Below are 23,605 nucleotides of genomic sequence, written 5' to 3' on the forward strand. Positions count from 1 at the left end.
GATCTGTGCAAGCAAGTGGAAGGTTGTTGGTTCAAATCCTGTGAATGCCAGAGTGATTCTACTCCGTTGGGCCTTTCAGCAAGGGCCTTAACCTGCAATTGCTTTGTCCTGGGTATGACATTAATCTACATGCAGGCCTGTTAGGAGATCCTTCAACTTACAGGGGAAACTTGGCAGGATTGGCAGGAAGGCATAGGCAGGGTCCCATTCCCCACAGAGAGCTGGGGGGGTTGTGCAGTTCTCTCCCACGACAACGGGTTTGTTCAATGAAGGAAGGCAAAGGAAACATCTGTAAGGACATATGGAACATTTCCGGTATAATTTTCGATCTCCGTCATCTCCAGAGCATTGAGCTCAGCAAAATTCACGGGGGGGGGGGGGGGGGGGGAGTTTTATCTTCGTTAAGTAAGACACACAGAGTGTCTCCATGCATACTTTGTGGGGGAGGAATATATCACTTCAGGCCTGATAACCCACTACTGCTTCAGTGTGATCATGAAATATTTACTTAGCTGGGAAGAAGCCTATGTTCTGTGGGACGAGAGCTTTCAGAAGACAGACAGGACAGCAGGCTGCGGGAATGAGCAACTGCACCCTCGCTGAGTGTAATTTGGAGTTCATGAATAACACAGGAGAGTGGAGAATGAAAGTGTGGGACAGGAGCAGAGTGTGGTGTGTATCTGGCTTAATCCCGGCCGTCACTAGGGCCCCTTTCTGCTGGGTGCGCAGCATCTCTCAGGGCTAATAAGCATCAGCGTTTATGTGGGCCATTATCCCCATCCGGGGCGGCATCAGGAGGTGGGAATGGCAGCCACGCAGCTGCGGATCACATCCTAAATTCAGCTTATTTTGCAGATGTACCTTTTATTGAGACTAGAGCAGTTGGGGGTTTAGGGACTTCTCTCAGGGGTCCAGTGGTGATGTCACTCTGCTGACTGTGGGATTTAAACCGGCAACCTTCCAGTCATAGGCGGCGACTGCCAACCCGCTCAGCCACACACCACCTTCATTGATGAAACCCACCGTTTTGACGCCAATTAGACGGAAACACAGTTGAGCCAAAAACCACGCAGCGTAGGGCCCCCCAGTCAGGTGCTGCTCGTGTTTAAAAGGCAGGGACGCTCTGCACTCTGGTACGGCCAGGTGGACGGGGGAAGCTGGGGGGGGGGGGGGGGATTAAAACCAGCAAATGACAAAATGGCCGCTTCCTGCCTCCTTTCTCTTTGCCCGAGAAACACGAGACGCATCGCTAAGACTGGTGATGCTTGGATCTGGGAGAGAGGAGTGCGAAGGGACTGGGAGACGGCCTGAAGCTAAAATGCAGACATGCTGTGTTTGCGTCTCCCCCCCCACCACCCCCCCACTTGTTGGGCCTTTTAAACGAGCTGGAAGAGGATCCCACCTCCGGAATACCGGATCCATTATCTGACCTCTATTCCTGCGGCTCAGGCTTAATGCTGCATGTTAGCGGAGAGATAATGGATGTAATTGCAAATAGCAGCGTAATAATTTGCCAAATAGTCTCTCTGCTGTTAAGTCCTGAGCTGATCTGAAGCACTTTAATTGGGATTTAAGGAAACCATGTTAAATCAGATTGCATTCAGTATCGACATTTGGTTAGTTTATTCTGTAAAGCAGGGTACCCCAGTCCTGATCATGGATACTGTGTCACCGACTGGCCCTCCAGGACCGAATGGTCCTTTTGGAAAGCTGTCACACTGTCCCCTACTGGGCAGTGTCGCCATGGGCTGTACCCAGTGGCATCATGGGAAATGTGACCAGTAGTGCTAAGGGGTATTAATGCAGCGTTAGACCGGCGTCAGTCTGCTTGAGAGAAACGAGCTCACTCTTCATCTGAAGTTCAGCTAAGGATTTCTCACCCTCTGATTTTCTGCAGCCGGGAACATTCAGCGTTCAAGAACAAGGCCCTGAGCGAAGGAACCGGCACAACTCCCGAGTCCAGCTGGTCTGAGCTTTTTATTAAGCATATACATTTTTTCCGTAATGCCAGTACCTGCTGTTTATCGCCTCTGTCAGTCACAGGACCGGATCCGGGCAAACAAGAGAGCCGCTCGGGGCCTAGATAAGATCAAAGTCATGAAGAAAAAATATGTATATTAATATCTATATATATATGGCAGCTATAGGCAGAATAGGCTGTTGCCTTGGGCCCCCAAATTACCCAAGGAAGTGAAGTGATAATCAGTGTTTTTGGTGGGAGGGCATCCGAGGGAAGCTCGTGTGTGAGTGTGACAGCACTTCGTTGTGCTCATCTTTCTGTCTCACTTCTTCCTCACTTCCTGCTCTCGTTTTCCATGCTAACGTAAGTACGTCAGCAGTCCCACAATACATACTCGTAATAGTGCTATATTATTCATGGTTTCTAGACTGGATGTCTGCTTAGTAAAGCCAGGAGCTGAGTGTGAGCAGAATTCCTACTGTCTGATTCCTTGCATGTGATTCGCTCGTGGGAGTTTTACCCTCACAAAAATGTTCTGAGGGCAGAAGGAAAAATGATTGGTTCAGAGAGATAACCAATTAGATTGTAGAGGAGGTGGGTCTAAGGAACTAGAGGAGGCAGGAACAAGACATCTGATTGGTTGACCCCCCCCCCTCCTCTAGTTGCCTGTATCCACCACTTCTACAGTCTGATTGGTTATCTCTCTGAACCAATGAACCTTGTGCCCTCAGAACATTTTTGCGCAAGTAAAACTCCCATAAACATGTGGCTTATATCATGTTTAGAGACGGTTTTGTTTCTTCCTTCTTTACAGAACAGAACGCGGACTACTACAAAAGAGAGGTAAGCCTGAAAGAATTTAGAGTGAACCTATTTCAGCTGATGGGATGGTTGCCAAGAACAACCAAAGAGGGTGATTAAGTGGGCTCTTAAGAATGCTGTCATAAGAAAATTGCTTCGGAAGGATCTACATCTGTGTTGTCGTTTTCTTTTGTTGGCTCTCAGATATTGACAAATTCTGTTTAAAGGTACAACAGCATGGCTCTTATCAGGGCTTGGATGTGTACCATGCTGTGCCTTTTTTCTGACTCTTATATTCCCCGTGTGATTTTTCATGGCTCCCGACACCAGATTGAACACATCAGGAAATCCCTGGGCCGCTCGAGGGTCAAGTCCTCCATCTGCCTGGAAAGGTTGGATAACAGCCTCCCCCACCTACCCCCCCCCAACACCTGTGATTCAGCCTCAGTCCCAGCATAGCTGGGGGACCACTGGTTCGACACCAGTCCACATTAGTCCCTAACTGGGGGATATCTCTGGGTATTCTGTATACTGTGCCTCTGATTGGTGGGGGGGGGGGATCTATTTCATGTTAATTCTGACAAAAATGCTGGGGACTGCTCTTTGTGAAAATCTAACCTCGTTATTTCGTTCTTTCGTCCATCTGCCCATCCATCTTTCACCATAAATCTCAGAGTCACACATATCCTGGATTAATGATGCCTAACTAATATTGAAACCGGTTGACTATTAAACTGAATTGAACTGTATTTAACTGCAAATAATTACTTAATATTGATCAGAAGGTCGCCGGTTCAAGCCTGGCTTCAGCACACTTGTGGGTCCTTGAACAAGGCCCTTAACCCCCAGGTTCCTGGGAGCCTCTACGGGCAGCTGCCCTTTGCTACCAAGCTTTCTCTCACCTATGGAGAGCAAGATGGAGGAGATGAAAAGAGAATTTCCTTATAGGGTTCAATGACGTATAATCATTTCGTCACCATTTCGAGCTCCAGTTTGCTGGAATATGCCAGCATTGAACCTGAATATTTGATGACTTGCAAGGATTATAGAAAGTAGGACTAAAACTGGGAATGGCTGGTCTTCTGTGTTCAGCTTCCTTAAGTTCAGCGAGCAGTACCTGAACCATGACCCCATGATGCAAGGCTGCCCCCCCAGCAACCCCTGGATAACAGATGACACGGCACTCTGGACGCTGAATGCCGACATGTGAGTGTGCGTTACCGCGCCCCATCCTGCCTCTTCAGGGCCACACCCCCAGAGGTGACTGTCGTCTCTTCACTTCCACGCCTCCTGGTGCAGGGTGGAGACACCCACCAAGCTGCGGGTGGAACGATGGGGGTTCGGCTTCACGGAGCTCCTTAGGGACCCTCTGGGACGGTGCAAGTTCAGGGAGTACCTGGAGAAGGAGTTCAGTGGTGAGCAGCATGTAGACCCCCCCGCCCAAGTAGATCAGCTTCATGGAGGCATCGTCAGCAAGTAAGAATCATATTCATTATTTGATCACTGCGGGCCTATTTGGGCAGTGTGTGACTCAGCAGATTGGGATTCATTGCAGGAGGTCATCAGCTCAAATCCCAGAGTCAGCTGAGTGACCTCACTATTGGGCCGTCGATCAGTTACTCCAGGGACTGACTGACCCTGCCCTCTCAAAAAAAAAAAAAAATAGGATCTAGCATCTGCTAAATTAATAATCATGATCCCTCTATGAAAGGCAATTCTCCTCCATATTGGCATCGTGATGAGCGCCTCCTGCAGGTAGCTGATGCATGCGCTGTTTCATTCACAGTGGAGAACCTCTGTTTCTGGGAGGCCTGTGAGGACATCCGGCACGGCGAGAGCGCTACGATCCCGCAGAAGGTGGAAGAGGTCTACAAGTGAGTGCGACCTTGTGGCCCAGTGGGACAGTTTGCATCCCAGTTGAATTTAGAGCAGGCCCTGATGTGGCACTTGCTTACTCCCAGTGGGACTGCAAAGCTCAGGCTCATCACTTCCTTCCCCCCAGGCAGTTCCTGGCCCCGGGAGCCAGCAAGTGGGTAAACGTGGACAGCAAGACCATGGAGAAGACCCTGCAGGGCATGAAAAGCCCACATCGTTTTGTCCTGGATGACGCCCAGATGCACATCTATTTCCTGATGAAGAAGGTAGGAGCATTAACTGTGCACAGCCATGAAAGTGGATGACAGCTTCATTAAAACGGGCTCTCGGCCTCTCCTCTCACCCTCAGGACTCCTACGCCCGCTATTTAAAGTCCGATCTCTACAAAAACATGCTGGCTAGAGCCATAGAACCACAAGAGACCAAAAAAAGGTAAAACTATTATCTTCTATAAAAGGGGTCTTTCTGTAATATATTCCATGTATTTTATATAAGGGGATAAGACTCATATTGGTGTGGGATACACACAGGTTCTGTTTCTGGGGTTGTTAACGATTAATTCCAGGGATTTTTGGGCTTAGTGTGAACTGCTGGCTTCAGCTTAGCTTCGTCACTAAGACTACACAGAGTTCTGTAATGTTAATTGCTTTTGCGTCCCCTGTGATGCTCTCCAGTTTCTGTTTGTAATTCCACGGTAGTCAAGGATTTTCCAACATGGCTGACTTAGAAAAGGCAGTGCCACAAGTGTTAGCGGAACGCTAACATGTTCTCCTTCCCATCATGCCCCAGTGTCTTTCCCTTTGTGAGACGCCAGCGGCACTCCAGCCGTAACCCTGCCCTTTTCGCCCAGGCCTTAGAGGACAACGGCAAGACCAAGTCCCTGGGGTCACCAGCAAGTCCCACAGCAGCCTGCTCTTCCTAACACTGCCTCCTGGGGGGGGGATGCACTCTGAGCTCACTGCTGCCCCACAGAGGCTGTTTGGGGGCGGTGCTCTGCTGCTCTATTTGACGCAGTCTTCCAGGATTTTTAACTTCGGATGTATTTTTATTATAGTGTCATGTTAAATAAGAACAGACTAAATTATGGTTTAGATCAGAAGTGAGAAAAGTCCTGTGTCTCTATATATAGGAAAAGTTTATTTCATTAGTAACAGACAAACCATAGTTGAGCCAAATATTGCCTTATTACTAAGTAATAAACATCTGCATACAACTTTCACTGAAACAATGGTTGTAATAGATAAATAGCCATTTAAAACTTGGCATTTAGCTCAGTGCTTATAATGTGGATTGTGTCCCATATTCCAGATCAAAACTGTGCAGTTTCGAACCTGCATCATGTCTGCTTCAGATTCCAGCAGCTTCTCTCATCCTTTGTTCATTTACTTCTTCAGCATTTCTCAATAAATTAAGCAAGTTTTTAATTCACCTTTAGTGGAATTCTGTCACTTAAATACCAAAATAGAATAACACAGGTGTCGTACTTTTCAACCATTTTTCTTTTGGCTTATAAACGGCATGTGCTACTCTGAGATCACTGACCTGCTGGAGATGTGGTTCGGAACCGCAGGTGACCTCGAGTTCTTTTTTTTTTCCTCCGTGGAGGGAATCAAACAACAAAAGAGATTAGCCAGAGATCCACCCTGCACGGACTTGCTGGTATGATGGGAACGGGACCTAGATTTACTGGAAGCACAAAGAGAGCAAACTAAATTCTGCCCAACAGACAGGCGGAACAAATCGCTACAAAAGGTTTCAGTCACCTGTCTCCCCTGCCAGGACAGCACCTCCCTCCCACAGCGCACCAACAATACATTATACTATTATACCGTGTCTTGGAAAAGTATTGGAATCCTACTTAGTGTTTTAAAAAGCAGCACATTTCTAAATTATCTATATCCCAGTCCCTGAAAGCTATAACTAAAGATTACTGAGGGTAAGATGAATCTCTGCTGCATCTCATAAGTTCATTAAAAATCGAAACTTCCTTTCTTTCAGAACTGAATTTTCTGCCATGTTGGTCTTTAAAATTGTCCATTCGGCTCCAACAAGCTTTCGAACTCCAGTTTGAATGAAATATTGGGCTGCGAATGTGAAGTAGACAGGGTCATGGTGAGGAATGCGTCAGGAATATGGGGCGTGTCTGGAAGTCTGTGTCCATCACCAAAGCCTGTGATATTCATTATTGGCGGTTTGTTTATTGGCTGCTAAGGCTCACAATGGAAGCTCAATACTAAGTGTTTTGAATTACTGAAGTTTGCATGTTGACGGAGCCGGGATGGATGGATGGATGGATAGATAAATGTTTAATAATACATGCAGTACAAGTGTCAAACTAACTTTACCAGACAAGCCCATTAAAACGAGGCTCTCAGTTTCTCTTGAAATTCTTATGTAAAAAAAAAAAAAATAATAATAATAAACTACTTTGCATGTTACTTTTTAATAGATTTCCTTTTTAAAAAATTAAATCTGACTACGCAAATCCTTCAACTCCTACACTACCCATCAAGGCAATCCTCAGGATTCCAGCAGCACAGAGTTAACTGATGTTCTGCGCGGTTCTTAAAAATGCATGAAACTCGCGAGATAAAAATAAAACAACCGCAACAGAGAATACTGAAATTCCGTCTTCATATTACTGAAACATACAGGATTAAGAGACAACATGAAGTTGGGAAAGGGATTGGTGGGGGGTGGGGGGTGGGATTAAAGGCACTGTCAGCATAACATCATAAAGACGGCACCGATGTCCATTTGCCATGGATTATGTTGTATTCTGCGACTAAAAAGGACCCATAATCTGATTAAGTTCACATCAGACTAATGAGTGAATCTTCTCTGACAGCATTACTGACGCATAGCCCGCCATCCAGAGCTGCATTAGTGCGTTATGGGTTTCTAAGGCCCACCTTAACACAGCAGGGAAACACGTGCTGCTTAGTACGCTATTTCTCGGATCTGTAACATCGTAAGGTCACAGTACAACGTCGTGTCTTTCTGCAACTTTATAGCAGGGCTGAACAGCCAGGTGGCATTTTGGGCATTTTCAAGGTGAGCCGATGGGTAGGCGAGCCGGCAAAAATCTTGGGGAACCCCCCCCCCCTTTCCCAGTCAGCAAAATTTATTGCACAGCAAAAGTTATGGAGACCCCAGCTCTGTAAAATTTACTGTGGGAGTCCAAGGAAACTTTAAAAACACAATATCTCAATCTCCGGAGTCCTTTAAACCTAAAAAATATACAAAGAAATCTATGCTGTGATTCTGCTAGAGAATTTGGGCCCCATGAATGCATATCATATTGGGCCACAAACCCACACCAATGCAGTTATGTTCCAAGTTTTTTACTGTCCTAATCTCCCCCCCTTAACTGCGCCCCAGACTTGATGTTCCACGTTACAATTTCAACCAAATGTTGTGTGTTAAAAAAAAAATTAAATTGTGCACCAAAATTTTTTAACATGAAAGCAAGCATTAATAAAACTTAATCAAATGTTGATTTTTTTTTTTTTATATATAGAATTTCTCATTGTTTTGCTGATATCTGGGAAAACTGGGTTCATGGATCGGGATGGAAAGGCATGTTCAACGCACATTTTTTTTTAAATATTGATTTCCAGCAACTAATAAGCAAATCGAGGGAAATCTGCAAGGTACAAATCTGCAAGGTACAACAGAACCGTTCATCTCATTTCTACCCCGTCAAATCGCGTCCCAGGCTTTCTGGACCTCCCACTGAAATGCATTCAGCGACATCCACCTAAACAATTGCATTACCCCGGCAACGGGACTGCAGTAATCTCATTTAGTCTGAGAATTTGTGTGTCAGAAGGTAGAAAATTAGGATACGGACACGTTGCTCAAAGAGTGCCACGGAGTCACCAGCAGTATCATCAAACACGCCATTTAATACAATAATTTTTTTATCATTGTTTGTATAAATACAAATGATTCTTATTAAACAGCATGACTGACTCGTGCAATACAAATAGGCATATGCATCAAAACCTTTATTAGATTTCAGAAATCACAGAAGAAAATCAAGCTTGGCAAAATAAAAATTATGCAAAATTATCCAGTATATTTCAGCCGTTTCTATAAATGTACGCTAAGGTGGTACTTGCCAACGCCGAAACAATTCTCTCATCCAGTCACAGTGCTCTTTAAAATGGAGATACTTTAATTTATTTAAGGTTGAGTTAAAACACGACATTTAATATTCAGAATAAAATCAAAATCTGATAAGGGATTCACATCGTTTACCGTTTAACTGGTATGTCCATTTTCGATAGGCTTGTTGGGTGGGTAAAAACCCTATTTAACTGATCAGGGTCACTTAGGCAAGTTCACCTTAATTAAAAACAAAATAACTAAACAGCACATAACTAGTCAAAGTGTAAACTCTGCTGTTGGCAAAAACTGTACGGCTGGACCCCCAAGGGCACCAGCGACTGTAGGGCCTTGCTTGGCCAGTAGGGGGCCCCCTTGCACGTGACATTGCAAGGATTTGTAAGTTGTAGGGCGCAGATGGGAAACGAGGTGGGGTAAGAAGCATTTAAAGTGCGGAGCCACATACAGCCATGGGGGTGGGTTTGGGTTTCTAGCACAGCCTGCAAAGACCAGAATAAGTTCCTTTCCTCAACACACTAGCGCCCCCTTGGCCAAACACGACCCATGGTCACCTTGCAAATCATTAAGCTGCCCTGAACCCCACTCTGCTTTCAGTAAGTGCCATTTAAAAACAATGATATACACACATTTTCAGGAGAGCACCTGTGAAGTCACCCCCCCACACACACACACACACACTACTGGCATTGTTTGGCACCCGACCCATGTAAACCTGACCCCGATTTGCATAATTTATTCAGGTATATATCAGAAACCAGGGTTTCTGCCACCTAGAGGCTGTACGGCGCAACAAGAGACAAATCGCCATCAAAAACACAGGACCTGGAGAATCACCCGGGGTGGGGGGGATACATACTGTCACGTACTGGCGTGGGTGGGGGAGGACGCAGGCAGTGTGGCAGTCAGCCAATGGGCGAATTCACGAGAAAAAACACTGTATGTTAAAAACCGCTAGCATCCAGCATGAGAGAAAAAGGTCAAAGCGAGTCAGGGTTTTTCCGGGGGGGGGGGGGGGGGCAGGGTTGGTCTTACCTACACTGGCATGGGAGGGGTGGGAGGCATTGGTTAATGGTACAATGTGCAAGACAATTATCTGGGAGAGGAAAATTAACTTCCCCTAAAGTAAAACTAAAGTCACAAGAAAACTGTGGTACCCTCTGTCAATAGACCACACTCAAAAAACTCTGAGTAAAAGAGGAACGTTATTGGCCTGGCTAATCTCTCTCTCTCTCTCTCTCTCTCTCTCTCTCACACACACAGCTTGAAATGCTTTTTACACATTTACACTAATGTATATCACAATGCTACCAAAGCTTTGCAAATGACCACAGAGCGGGACTGACACCCAAGTGTGTGTAGAACCACACACACACACACACACACACACACACACACACACACACACACTCACTCTCTCTCTGAAGTGCTTTAAAAACATAACGGATAAATTATTTTATGTGCAAACTGGGAGGGGGCAACAAAAAGTCGCAAAACACACATGGAATCGATCCCCTCCCCCATCACAACCAACCCTCGGTGAACGAAACCAGAAAGTCAGTCATTGGCATCCCGGGTTCCGGACTTTGCTGAAATGCACGACCGGTGCGGGTTCTGGCGGGGGCTGACTGGGGGCAGGGGGGGTTGGCCTGGTGAGCAGCGCGGCAGTCGCCTTCCACGCATCACGTCTGTGCCAGCTGCAGCTCCTCCAGGCCGTCTTTGCCCAGGTGGTAACGGGCCAGGTCCTTCCGCGTCACCAGTCCCACCACCTGGGCACCGGGAACATGATTGGTACGTAGAACAGGGCATAGATAGCTGGTTATGTTATGAGGGAGGGGTGGGAGTAGCACAGGAAACCAGGGTGATAACCTTGATCTAGATGGATGCCCAACGGCCACTGGCTGAAAACCGATGCAGTAATTTTCGAATTTTACAATGAGAATGGAGATATGTGCTGGAGATGACGAAGGCCTGAGGACCTCGCAAGGCAGACGCACCTGGTTGTCACTGTCCACCACAATGAGGTGCCGCAGACCAAGGGCCCTGAACAGCTTGAAGACACGAGGAAGCGACGTCTCCTGAAAAAGAGGCAGAAGAACACAGTCGCAGAACATGACTGTTTAGTCAAATGTGTCTCTGGTTCTCAAGGACCAAGACCAAGGCTGAGACTGAGACTAGTACCTGCGTGACAGTGTAGGGGGTGGGATTCATGAACTCCGTCAGGTCCATCATGCACTCCCTCTCGTCTTGGGACACATGGATGGACTGGATCGGAGGGAAGCGAGGGTAGGCATCCCGGAAGTCCTTCAGCTGCAGTTTGCGCAGATTGAGACGAGAACGAGCCCGTTCCACAAACACCTGGTTGAAAAGAGTACACCGGTCACAACGTGGATGAGCACACTTCTCATTGGCTTGCTGCACTGACATTCGCAACCGTGTACGCAGTAAACAGACCCCTCATTGGTCAATCGCACTGTCATTCACAGGCATGCATATACACCAAGCACCCTGATAGGTGTTAGTGTGGACAGACATGCTCCTTATTCAGCTGACCTCTGCAGGAACCTTAGGTCACACTCACCTTGTGTTTCAGGAGCACGATAAGCTGGGAACGCAGGATTAAGCCACAGATTTTCCCTGGCTAAGAGCACAAAATTCAGATTAGCAAAGCCCCAAAGTACATCATGTGACAAATCTCCAGGAAAACAAAATCACCCCTAGTGGGAGGGACATACCTCACAGCCATCACTCAACCCGGAGACTACAGGGAACCCGTTGTGATTGGTCGAGGTGTTGCTGAGCACATCCACAATAGTGCCCACTTTCTCCACCAGGTTGAAGCAGGTTACTGGAGAGCTCATAACCTCCCTGAATGGACAGACACACCAAACCTGAATATACAGTGAGAATGAAGCACCAATGTCTTGCTAAAGGCGTGTACTGGGCTCATTGAAGCATTAGCAGGGAAAATCCTGTAGGGGGCAATATACCTGGCAGTCAGGGAGTAGGAGGTGGCTGGGGCATCCCAGTGCAGGAAGGGCACACTCTGCAGCTTGATGTGGATGTCGTATAGCCCCTGTGGGAAAATTCGAGTCACTCAGAAGAGCTTAGGATCACATCTGCACAACATTCACAAGCTGCCACCCCTTGAATTTTTACTTCCTCTAAGCAGATTTGCTGGCACATTGAGGAACAGAGAAGCGAAACGAGCTGTCACAGCATGATGTGCCACCTTAAGTTAGACAGCTGTGCAAAAACAACGGAAGGGTTCTCAAAATCAGTCACTGGAAGGACAGATGAAAAAAAGATGGCGTCAGACTGGTGGCTAGCTGCACCACCCACACCAAAAGCAAACATGAGACCGGAGCAGTTAACGAAACACGACTGGCCCGATTCCAAGTTCTGCACGGTCTGAAAGGCGATGAGCTCATCACTCACTGACAGGCTCACACATAATGCCAAATGGACCAACCCGCTCCAACCCGAAACGTCAACACTGACCTCCACGAAATAATCGCCCACGATCTTCGCCGTCATCAGAACCAGCATTATGGGTAGGCCGTAGGTGACATTTCCGGTGGCTTCCACCATGATGACAGTCAGGCTGAGGGTCATCCTCACGATCCCACCTGGCAAAGACCTTCGTAAACAGACGCAAACCCGAAGCCTCATGTGCCTCCATGCACCTCTAGACGAGCTCTGAAAAGCAGGCTGACCGCGGACGGACACTCACCAAGCTGGGCGGCGGCTCCAATCAGAGCGTACTTCCCAGGGTCGGCCAAGGTCTGTCAAACGAAACGCCACAAATCATAAAACATGCTCATTCAAAAACTTCGAGGGGGCTTTACTTCCAACAAACATTATGTTAAACTACATCTATGCCGACATGACGCTGGGCGGCCCAGGAAATCGATACAGCACTAACCAATAGGGCACCTTCAAAGAGTCACGTGACTGCTTAAAGAGTAAATCTGATTGGACAACAAAGAGGAAATCAATCTAAAGCGGGTGTTGAAGGAGGCCCTCTGACTTCTAAAGACCCCGTTCAATTTCCTTAATATATCAAAACCTGCAGCGTTTCCATTAAAGTTCTGCACAAACAAGCAAATTTGTTGACAAAGTGAAATTGCATAAAGGGTGTTTCCATTAAGTAACATCATGGAAACAACACCTGCAATTTATGATTCCGTGCCTCAACATGGATTGAGCTTTTCATGAGATACGAGCTCTAGAACCAAGTCATCGTGTCCTACACAGCAACAAGTTCGCAAAATCGGCTTCCATTTCAGTTTTGCGAATCGCCACAAAAACCACTTCAATCAAACTGAAAGCGTTTGAGGGCTTGTCCTCCTGAAATATAATCGTACCCATTAACGGATTTTCAGTTTTGCTTCTTCAAAATGTGCAAAAAAATCAAGGTCAGTGGAAAACGTCGCCACTGTGAGGTTTCTCTCTGCTGAGGGAAGAGTTCTGCTATCGTGACGGCCCCTCCTCCGCCAGCGGACCACGCCGCCTCACCGGCTATACGGCGCTTCCCCAGGAACGGCGACCCGTCCTGATGTACCTGTATGGAATTGTGCGGCGTAATGGAGGCCAGCAAAATGCCAAAGAGCCGCCCCCAGGCGGCGCCGATGAGCAGCGAGGGGATGAAGACCCCGGCGGACACAGTCAGGCCGTATGTCCAGCAGGCCAGGAAGAAGTAGGTGATGGTGAAGATTCCCAGGGTCACGGGATTGTAGGAACCTGCCGGGGGGGGGGGGGGGGTGGTGGTGGTGGAATTCATCACCTAAGTCAGTGTTTCCCACGTTTTTGCTAAAATGTTGATCATGTAGTTGATCCCCAAGAACGCTAATCTAGCGAAACCAGCTAGTTTTACTTGATTCACCCTTGTAATGAGGATACAGGTGTACAGAAATTATTTCATGATGAATGGCATTTTTCATATGATCATTTCCATTTTTCTACCTGGTGTAAAGTGCAATTTGGAGCCGATCAAGACCAAGCCATGTTACTTTGGTATGTCTTTCATCCACTAGAGGGCATGGATGAACACAGTTTAGTGCCGTTCGAACTTGCCTACGGTGGCATTCGTCAGGGCACTTGAGAAGCGCTCCTGTTCTCCCCAGGCAGGGTGACAGTCCCCCCATCCCAAATGAGGGAAGCCTTGAATAATTGAGGAGGATTGTGTGTATGGGTTTAGCTGTCTGTCTGGGAAAACAATCAGCCAGAAGCGGCCCGTAAACAAACCTACGACACGACAGAGGTGGCAGACGAGTCTGACTGTTCAAACAGCTGCCCCGGACCTAGCCAGCCTGTCACCAATATCAAACACAGGTGTTCATTCTAAAGATGGACAACGGACTGTAATTATAATCTCTTCCAGAAGAAGGGCACAACAGGGGCGACCAATCCGGCTTCAGGTCACGACCCATCCTGCCCTGAAACACGTGCTGGAAACTCCACGGACCTGCGGGGCTGTGGAACAGGCTGCGGACACTCCTCTCCGGGGTGTTGAAGACGATCGTGGCCATGGAATTGTACTCGCCATCAGCACAGAACAGCTGTGAGAGGGATAAGTGGAGGTTCAGGCCTGAGGACAGGATACACACCCTCTCAGCTGTTCAGCCAATGAAATCACAGAGAGCCCACCTCCAGCTGCCTTACCTGCAAGGGGTATTCCTCCAGCTGATCCTCCCCCAGGGGCTGGCAGTCGTTGGAGAAGTAGATCATAGTGAAGAACACAGTGGCCGTCACGGCAGCAACCAGTATGGCCTCGATCACCTGCAGGCAGGGCCGGTGGATATACCTGGGGATGGGGGGGGGGGGGCATGGTGGCTCAGCTAATGATTTTGTTGTGGGACAACTTTCATTTGCATCAAACCAGTGTGGGGCAGTTTCAAGGTCAGCCCCACAGTCTCGGGATATATTTATTTAATTATTTAATTTCAAGTGTTAAGATGCCTAAGTTTCAGACAGGCGTGACACAGTAAAAACCAAACAGGCCTCACTTACGTGCACACACACAGGCAGAGGTACGCACACACACACACACACACACACAGGCACACATGCGCACAGAAGTACGCACACACACACACACACAGGCACACACACGCACACAGGCACACGCACACAGGCACACCTGATCCTGAGGATGGTGAGCCAGTAGTTCAGGACGTTGAACAGTGCTCCCAGCAATCCACCTGCGGGGGGGAAAGAGACATGGGCCCGGCATGAGAAAACCAGAAACAGAACCAGTCCGTTAAGATGTAAAAGAGCAAGGTTTGGGTTTCCACAATAAGACGCTCCCTCTCTCTCTCTCTCTCTCACCGAAGGCTCCCATGACGATAAACAGAGGAATCTCATACAGGTAGTACTCCGTGCTCTGAGGGGGGGGGGGGTAAAAAAAAAGAAAAAAAATCAATACCCAGAATCCTCCAGTCAAACATGCAAATGACAACATCACAGTAATTTCTTCTATTTTCTAAAAAGTTACTGATATCTAGTTGGATGGCTAGATGAACACCGCTTCAGTTCCCAAACTTCTCCTCAGGGGCACCTCAGCCGTTCCATGATTTTGTTAAATTTCACCAACAGCTGAATTAAAAAAAGTTAAATATACTGGCTTAAAAAGTCAGTGAGAGACTGACTAGCTGTATGAGGTGTGCTGGTGGCCAAGTCAAAAAAAACACATGGCTGCATTGGACGGTCGCTGCAAATACTAGGATGATTTTAGCAGAGGTTCTGAAATGGCGAAGTTGACACACTTTCACAGGCATAATATCATAGTTTTACACCAACACGAGGATAATCTAAATATCATTTTCTTTGCCTGCCTAAGACTTTTGCACAGTAGTGTATAATTTTTAAAAAAATGGTGAACGTGTTGTGATCCTACAGGAAGCATACAGTGGGCATCCGGGGCAAACGTTTCCCAAAAACTTCAGGCACCGAAGGCGGGAAAAATTCTGCTGCGTTTAAAAAAAATAAAATAAACAACCGTATCTGCATACCATGTAAACTGCTACAGGTGCCTCTCTTGTAACGAGAAACATCCACAACCATGGCTAACATGCCTACCTAAACCAGGAGGCCCAACTAAAACAGCGCGGTACTCATGTCCACCGAGGTGATGACTATATTTCCAGCCCAGGGGGCCTCCCAGGAAAGTCATGCGCTGCGGGGTGGGGGCTGTGTCCAAGTCCCCCAACAAACGTTTCATGGTTTCCTTTCCAACCCATGTGACCAGAAGGCAGGTAAAAATACATCACTGCTCATGTGACAGGGTACCGAGTCGAGCCCTTTCTGGAAATAACAGCTCATCCTTTTCTCTCTCACCCTTGTTTCCCCATAAAGTTCACAGATCAGCCCCTTCTTGAACGGCACGGACAGGAAAGACCAAAACATGTTCGGGAACAGTGTGAACTTGGTCTCATTCTGGATTTTGGTCAAAATTATACCGTCTTCTTTCGCCTTTCCCAAACGAGGTAATGATTATAAAATGCTCTCCACTCTAAGTTGTCCAGACATCCATAAACATCACATTTTCCCCACTGACTAACGGGAGGCAGGAAACCAATGTCAGAGGGTAACGGCCGACATCTCCCAAGAGCTACTTGACTTGCGGACAGCATACCATTGGCCAAGACAACCAGATCAATTACCGATGCCCAATATTTTGATTTTCAAGATTCCATCTACAGACTTTTAAAAAGGACAATCTACATCACAACACCGACAGAAATGGGAAACTTACATCGTTGTCAAAGCGTCCAAAGTTGATGAGACCTGGGTTACTAAAATCTCCCGGCTTGTTGTGGTAGATACTCATGAAGAAGTTCAAGGTGAAGGTCGAGATCATGGAAGCGAAGAACTGAAAGATACGGGTCACTGAATAGTTACATTTCACCAGAGCCCCGTGGCGGGGCAAGGAGATCAGGTATGCTAATCGGAAACGTCACTCACGATTCTCCAGGTCAACATCTGGTTCCAGAAGGAGGCTCCCTCCTCCAAGCTGAAAAGGACACCACCTGCAAAACCGGAAACCATCAGAAACTGCTGCATAACTGCATTACTCACAGATCAGCTCCACTAAACTGGAAATATTCAGCAAAGGTCATACAGGGGTCTTTATTGCAAGGATAAGACTCCACTGGTGTGACTCCATGCCTTTGTGGCATTTTTTTCCTGGATTATTCATCAACACAGAGCCACCTTGTACTTTCCATCCTGAAACCGAAAAATCAATGGCGGAGGCCGAAGAAGCCCAACGCTGACAGGACACTCTAATAACCTTTTTTTTACTCATCATAGCTTCCCTTCTTCCTTGAGGGTAACATTAGATTCTGGAGGCATGGAACTGATCTGAGATCAGAGCTTCGGGTGTGTATATGGGTGTGTCGAGACTAGATGGTCAGTATGGATAACTAAGGTGCACTAAAATTGGGTGAGCAGGCAAGGCATGTCACCCAGGTTGTGTGACAATTATTTTATATATATGTATATATATATTCCATCCACCATCCCTCCTTTACGGAGAACTGCGTTATTTTTATTGTCCATTACGAAGAAAAAAAAAACTATATATATATATATATATATATATATATATATATATATATATATATATATATATATATATATATATATATATATATATATATATATATATATATATATATGGGTGTATCGAGACTAGATGGTCATTATGGATAACTAAGGTGCACTAAAATTGGGTGAGCAGGCAAGGCATGTCACCCAGGTTGTGTGACAATTATTTTATATATATGTATATATATATTCCATCCACCATCCCTCTTTTATGGAGAACTGCGTTATTTTTATTGTCTATTGCAAAAAAAAAAAAAAAAAAACAATACATATATACATATATATTTATGGGTGTATCGAGACTAGATGGTCATTATGAATAACTAAGGTGCACTAAAATTGGGTGAGCAGGCAAGGCATGTCACCCCGGTTGTGTGACAATTATTTTATATGTATGTATATATATATTCCATCCACCATCCCTCCTTTACGGAGAACTGCGTTATTTTTATTGTCCATTGCGAAAAAAAAAAACTATATATATACATATATATTTATGGGTGTATCGAGACTAGATGGTCATTATGGATAACTAAGGTGCATTCAAATTGGGTGAGCAGGCAAGGCATGTCACCCAGGTTGTGTGACATTAATTATTTTATATATATGTATATATATATTCCATCCACCATCCCTCCTTTATGGAGAACTGCGTTATTTTTATTGTCTATTGCAAAAAAATAACACAAAAAAACTATATATATATATACACACATATATATTTATGGGTGTATCGAGACTAGTTGGTCATTATGGATAACTAAGTTGCACTAAAATTGGGTGAGCAGGCAAGGCATGTCACCCAGGTTGTGTGACAATTATTTTATATAAATGTATATATATATTCCCTCCACCACCCCTCCTTTACGGAGGACTGCTTTATTATTAATATCCATTGCGAAAAAAAAACACAAGAAAAAGAAAAAATATCTATATATATATACATATATATATATATATATACATATATACATATATATATACACATATATACATATATATATACACATATATACATATATATATACACATATATACATACATATATACATATATATATATATACATATATACATATATATATATATACATATATACATATATATATATACATATATACATATACATATATACATATATACATATATACATATATACATATATACATATATACATATATACATATACATATATACATATACATATATACATATATACATATATATATATATATATATATATATATATATATATATATATATATGGGTGTGTCGAGACTAGATGGTCAGTATGGATAACTAAGGTGCACTAAAATTGGGTGAGCAGGCAAGGCATGTCACCCAGGTTGTGTGACAATTATTTTATATATATGTATATATATATTCCATCCACCATCCCTCTTTTATGGAGAACTGCGTTATTTTTATTGTCTATTGCAAAAAAAAAAAAAAACTATATATATATATATATATATATATATATACATATATATTTATGGGTGTATCGAGACTAGATGGTCATTATGGATAACTAAGGTGCACTAAAATTGGGTGAGCAGGCAAGGCATGTCACCCCAGTTGTGTGACAATTATTTTATATAAATGTATATATATATTCCCTCCACCACCCCTCCTTTACGGAGGACTGCTTTATTATTAATATCCATTGCGAAAAAAAAAACACAAGAAAAAGAAAAAATATCTATATATATATACATATATATATATATATATATGGGTGTGTCGAGACTAGATGGTCAGTATGGATAACTAAGGTGCACTAAAATTGGGTGAGCAGGCAAGGCATGTCACCCAGGTTGTGTGACAATTATTTTATATATATATGTATATATATATTCCATCCACCATCCCTCCTTTACGGAGAACTGCGTTATTTTTATTGTCTATTGCAAAAAAAAAACAGAAAAACTATATATATATATATATATATATACATATATATTCATGGGTGTATCGAGACTAGATGGTCATTATGAATAACTAAGGTGCACTAAAACTGGGTGAGCAGGCAAGGCATGTCACCCAGGTTGTGTGACAATTATTTTATATATATGTATATATATATATATATATTCCCTCCACCACCCCTCCTCTACGGAGGACTGCTTTATTTTTATTTCCATTGCAAAAATAAAACATTTTAAAACACAAAAAAAAAAAAAAACGAAAATAATAATAATAAAAATTATTTTGAATGTGTATTCAAATAAGTTTGAATGTGTGTGAACTATATATAAATATATATATACACATGCATATACAGAAATATATACACACACACACACATATATATATATAAAGACACACACAGACACACACTCACATAAACACATACACACACTGTGTACAGTCTTATGCAAAGGTTTGGCACCCCTTGACAAATAACATCTTTTCAATTACAAAAGCAACAATATCAGTTAATACAGTCTCTTTAGGAACTGGGGGGAAAATACACAATATTTTCAGCAAACATTGATGAATAGTTACTTTTTATGCCATAAATTGAACAAAATTACAAAATAAAAACATTATTATGGCACTCTGCAAAAGTTTGGGCACCCTACGTAATCAGTACTTAGTAACACCTCCTCTGCCAGATATCACAGCTTACAAGCGCTTCTTATAGCCAGCTGAAAGGCTTTCAGTTCTTGTACTTGGGATTTTCTCACATTCTTCCTTGCAAAAGGCTTCTAGTTCTGTAATATTCTAATATATCAAGGGCTGTATTGTCAAATAGGAGATCGGCAGCATTCTCCCACCTGAGAAAACTGTACTACAATGCCCTTGATAGTGTGTAGAAACACACTCGTCAGCTCTAGTCCTCCTGTAACAACGCAAAAGGACTGGCAACCCTCAGGTATTTATGCGTGCGATTGTATGATAAATTCACCCTGACAGTCTCACACTTCTCTTGGTACCAACAGGTCTCATGGAATATATAAAAGGCAACTGCAACAATTATACTCGGCACTAAACATCGAGGCACGGAAATGCAGCAGAGCTTGTGTATTTCTCAGGATGCATTCTAGTAAAATGCCCGGAAAATGAGCTAAAGACATATTTCAAGGGGCACTATATAAAACCGATGGAAATTTTACTGATTAAATAAAAGGAAAAGCATTGTTTGAAAAATCACAAATGTTTCTAAGATTCAATGCATCGCTTTTTGACCACATCATAGCGATGAACACATCATTGTTCCTGACAATGTCCTAATACAGAAATAAAACTTTATGTTGGTAAACTCAAAAAGCCTTCAGCTGTCACACTGGCTAACGATCTCAAACGATTATAAAGCAGCATTTTGAAAAGCGCTGTTTTAAAATAACAGCTACAACACTTACCTTGTCTTCTGGCCAAATGCTTTTCACGGCTTGGCACTCCAACGGTGCTGAAACGAAATTTGTATTTCCTCCTACCTCATTTGCCCTTCAGTTCTTGTTTTCTCCCTTTGGATGTTTTTTTCCTTCTTCTTTGGATATTGTTTTTTATTTTTGTTTGTTTTTTTTTACTTTGCATGTTTTTCCTTCTTCGGATATTATTTTTTTGGCTTATTTTTTTAGACGATGTTTTTTTCGTCTTCTTTAAAAAATTTTTTTTTTTCATCCTTTTGATGTTGTTTTACGGAACAAGAGCCGTACAGTGCTACTCTATCAGGATGGTAGCGCCAACTGAACGCCTTGAAGCAGTACCCAGCTCTTTTATAGGGAGCGTCAACCCGAAGTCAAGTTCTAGAACGTTGCACTCACTTTTCATTGGTTTCCCAGCTATGCTGTCAGAATAATGTTTGCTGATTGGTCGAAAATTTTAAAACGTACCCGAGTACTGTAAAAAAACTCAAGATCTTGCTACCCTACGGAGCACCCATAAGGTGATTTTTTTTATACGTTATATGCAGCTATTTGTAGCAGGCCGTAATTAGACTAATCCACCCTTTGTCAATAAAGCCAACAAGAGAACAGGTTGCCCAAAGTTTGCTCAGGTACACGCCACAGCACAACCTTAAAAACACATCCAGCACAAATCACACTAGTGAATGACACAGCAAATCACAGCAATAAAAAAGACCCCTATGGGCAATCCAGCACCCAGACTACAGGTGCCAAAAGGCCCAGCCTGCCTAATAATGAACCCAAAATATACATACAACAAAGAAAAAGACACAAACAAAAAAGAAAATAAAACTAGCCAGCTGCTCCCACTAAACCCCGCTCCCGAGGCCACTAAGCCGGCTGGCTTGATAATACACGATACAACCTCAGATAAAACATATTAAAGCAACACCAGGGAGGTTTACAACCTGATCCTTAAAATTATCGACCCGTAATTCCACCTTGAAAACCCCTAAAGAACAGTAGTTTACCCCATGACTCACTGCCCCATTCAAACAAAAAAAAAACAGGTTTTTGGGGTAACCTTTAGGTCAGCTCTTCAAAACCAGGTATGAGGACTCTTCAGCTAATCAGTCCTCTAATTAGAAATCTAATTAGGGAGTTGCAGCGAAAACCTGCATACACACCGGCCCTTTGCGGATAAGATTGTTCACCTCCTGAAACAAGCAAACAGAAAGGCTGCTACACTGCAAATTCAATATGCCCGCCGATGCTCCACCAAATCTATCAGGACCCTGCCTGTCTTTCCCGTGCCTGCTCCTTTGCCAATATGCCCTACCATCGGAACATGCACAGCCATCTCGCCCCGGCTATGCCTCCAGTCCGAACTGCAGTTCCTATACCTGCCTATAATTGCCTGGCTACAATCCATCCCCCAAAATGAAATTGATGACCCAACGATCACAGCTAAGAATTCTATCCCCAAACCACTGGTCTTCCTCCCCAACCGAACGATCATTCACTGACCGTGGTAACTTATAAGGGTTGGTATGATGACCAGTGGTGGACCTCACCGAACGTTTAACTGGTCTCTACACCTCGGGGGGGACATAACCTCCTCCATTATACGAGGCCTACTTGTGGATGCTCTATTGCGACCCCTCCCACCAGCCCTGTCCCCGTAAAATCACAGAGTCCTCATCCGATTCCATTTCTGTTGCCCCTGTGGGCAACCCAGACTCAGGAGACATTACCAGAACATCTTCCCCTGACATAACAACCCCCTGTGGTACTGGACGCAACTCTGTTCGGTGAACTTGACGGACAACCCCGTCCCCCTCCATTGGAGTTGCAGAGTAAACTGCACCCTGATCTTGGGGACACCGAACTACCATATACAAACAGGCATCCCAATGATCCTGTATTTTACCTCGAACATGGTTCCGCAAACACACCAGCTGACCTTCATCAAACCCCTAATCATTAACCAACTCATTGTGTTTCCGATTTCGTGGTGTGGCTTGTTCCTCCAACTAAGCCTTCACATACTCTTGAAGCACCTGCAAACTTTCCTGATGGTTTTGTACCCATTCCTCCAAAGGTCCACCATACTGACTGATCCCGGCAGGAGCCTGAAGATAGTGTATCGGTAATCGAGGCTCACAGCCAGACCTTAAATAAAAAGGCATCATCCAGTCATTTGGTGGGGTGTAGTATTGTAAGCTTCTCTGCTGGAGGAAGTGTGTGAAGCAAATTGTGCAAAAAAAATATTAAAGCAACACCAGGGAGGTTTACATCTAGATCCTTAAAATGATCGACCTGCAATTCCACCTTGAAAATCCAATTACCATATAAAGGATACAAGATGTAAAGATGACAAATGACATGGCACACATTTGTTGTTTAGACTGTTGTGTCAGGTTAATTGAAAGCTGAAGGATCTTAGTGTTTACTAGTCTAAGTAACAGAATGTCTAAACACTGTGCTTGCCTTTATGGGTTTTTAAGCAGAACATATAGGTATAGAAACATATTAACATTACGTTTCACGATTCACTGACTGGAGAATAGGAGAATATACACATCAATATTACTACTTAAGTTAACTAACCCTAATCCCAACCCCTATTGGCACGGAGCCCGCCAGGGTTCAGGTGAGATATAAATCTGTAATCTGTATCAATGGTTTTGCTATCCATACCCACCCTATTAATGTTAGCTTCCCAGGGTTTCTTGTTAGACAAGCTCTGTGTCTCTCTATACCCCCATTTACTGCACGACTGATTGTCCATTTATAAAGAATCAAATAGGGTGAAGATGGTTTTAGTTTACAATTACTCTGGAAGGTGACCAGATTAAAAAAAACTAAATACCATGCCT

The 23,605-nt window shown here is 44.2% G+C and overlaps 1 long non-coding RNA gene across 1 annotated transcript; it reads right to left on the reverse strand.

Annotated features, from left to right (window-relative positions):
• Positions 1-16,569: 16,569 nt before the first annotated feature.
• LOC125730402 (uncharacterized) lies at positions 16,570-20,828 on the reverse strand. Its single transcript, XR_007390739.1, has 3 exons — positions 20,739-20,828; positions 16,730-16,794; positions 16,570-16,637 (listed from the first exon to the last, which is right to left on the reverse strand). It is a non-coding gene; the product is annotated as an uncharacterized LOC125730402 (long non-coding RNA).
• Positions 20,829-23,605: the final 2,777 nt, after the last annotated feature.

This window comes from Brienomyrus brachyistius, unplaced genomic scaffold (assembly GCF_023856365.1).
Source record: "Brienomyrus brachyistius isolate T26 unplaced genomic scaffold, BBRACH_0.4 scaffold1250, whole genome shotgun sequence".
In the NCBI taxonomy this organism is placed as follows: domain Eukaryota; kingdom Metazoa; phylum Chordata; class Actinopteri; order Osteoglossiformes; family Mormyridae; genus Brienomyrus; species Brienomyrus brachyistius.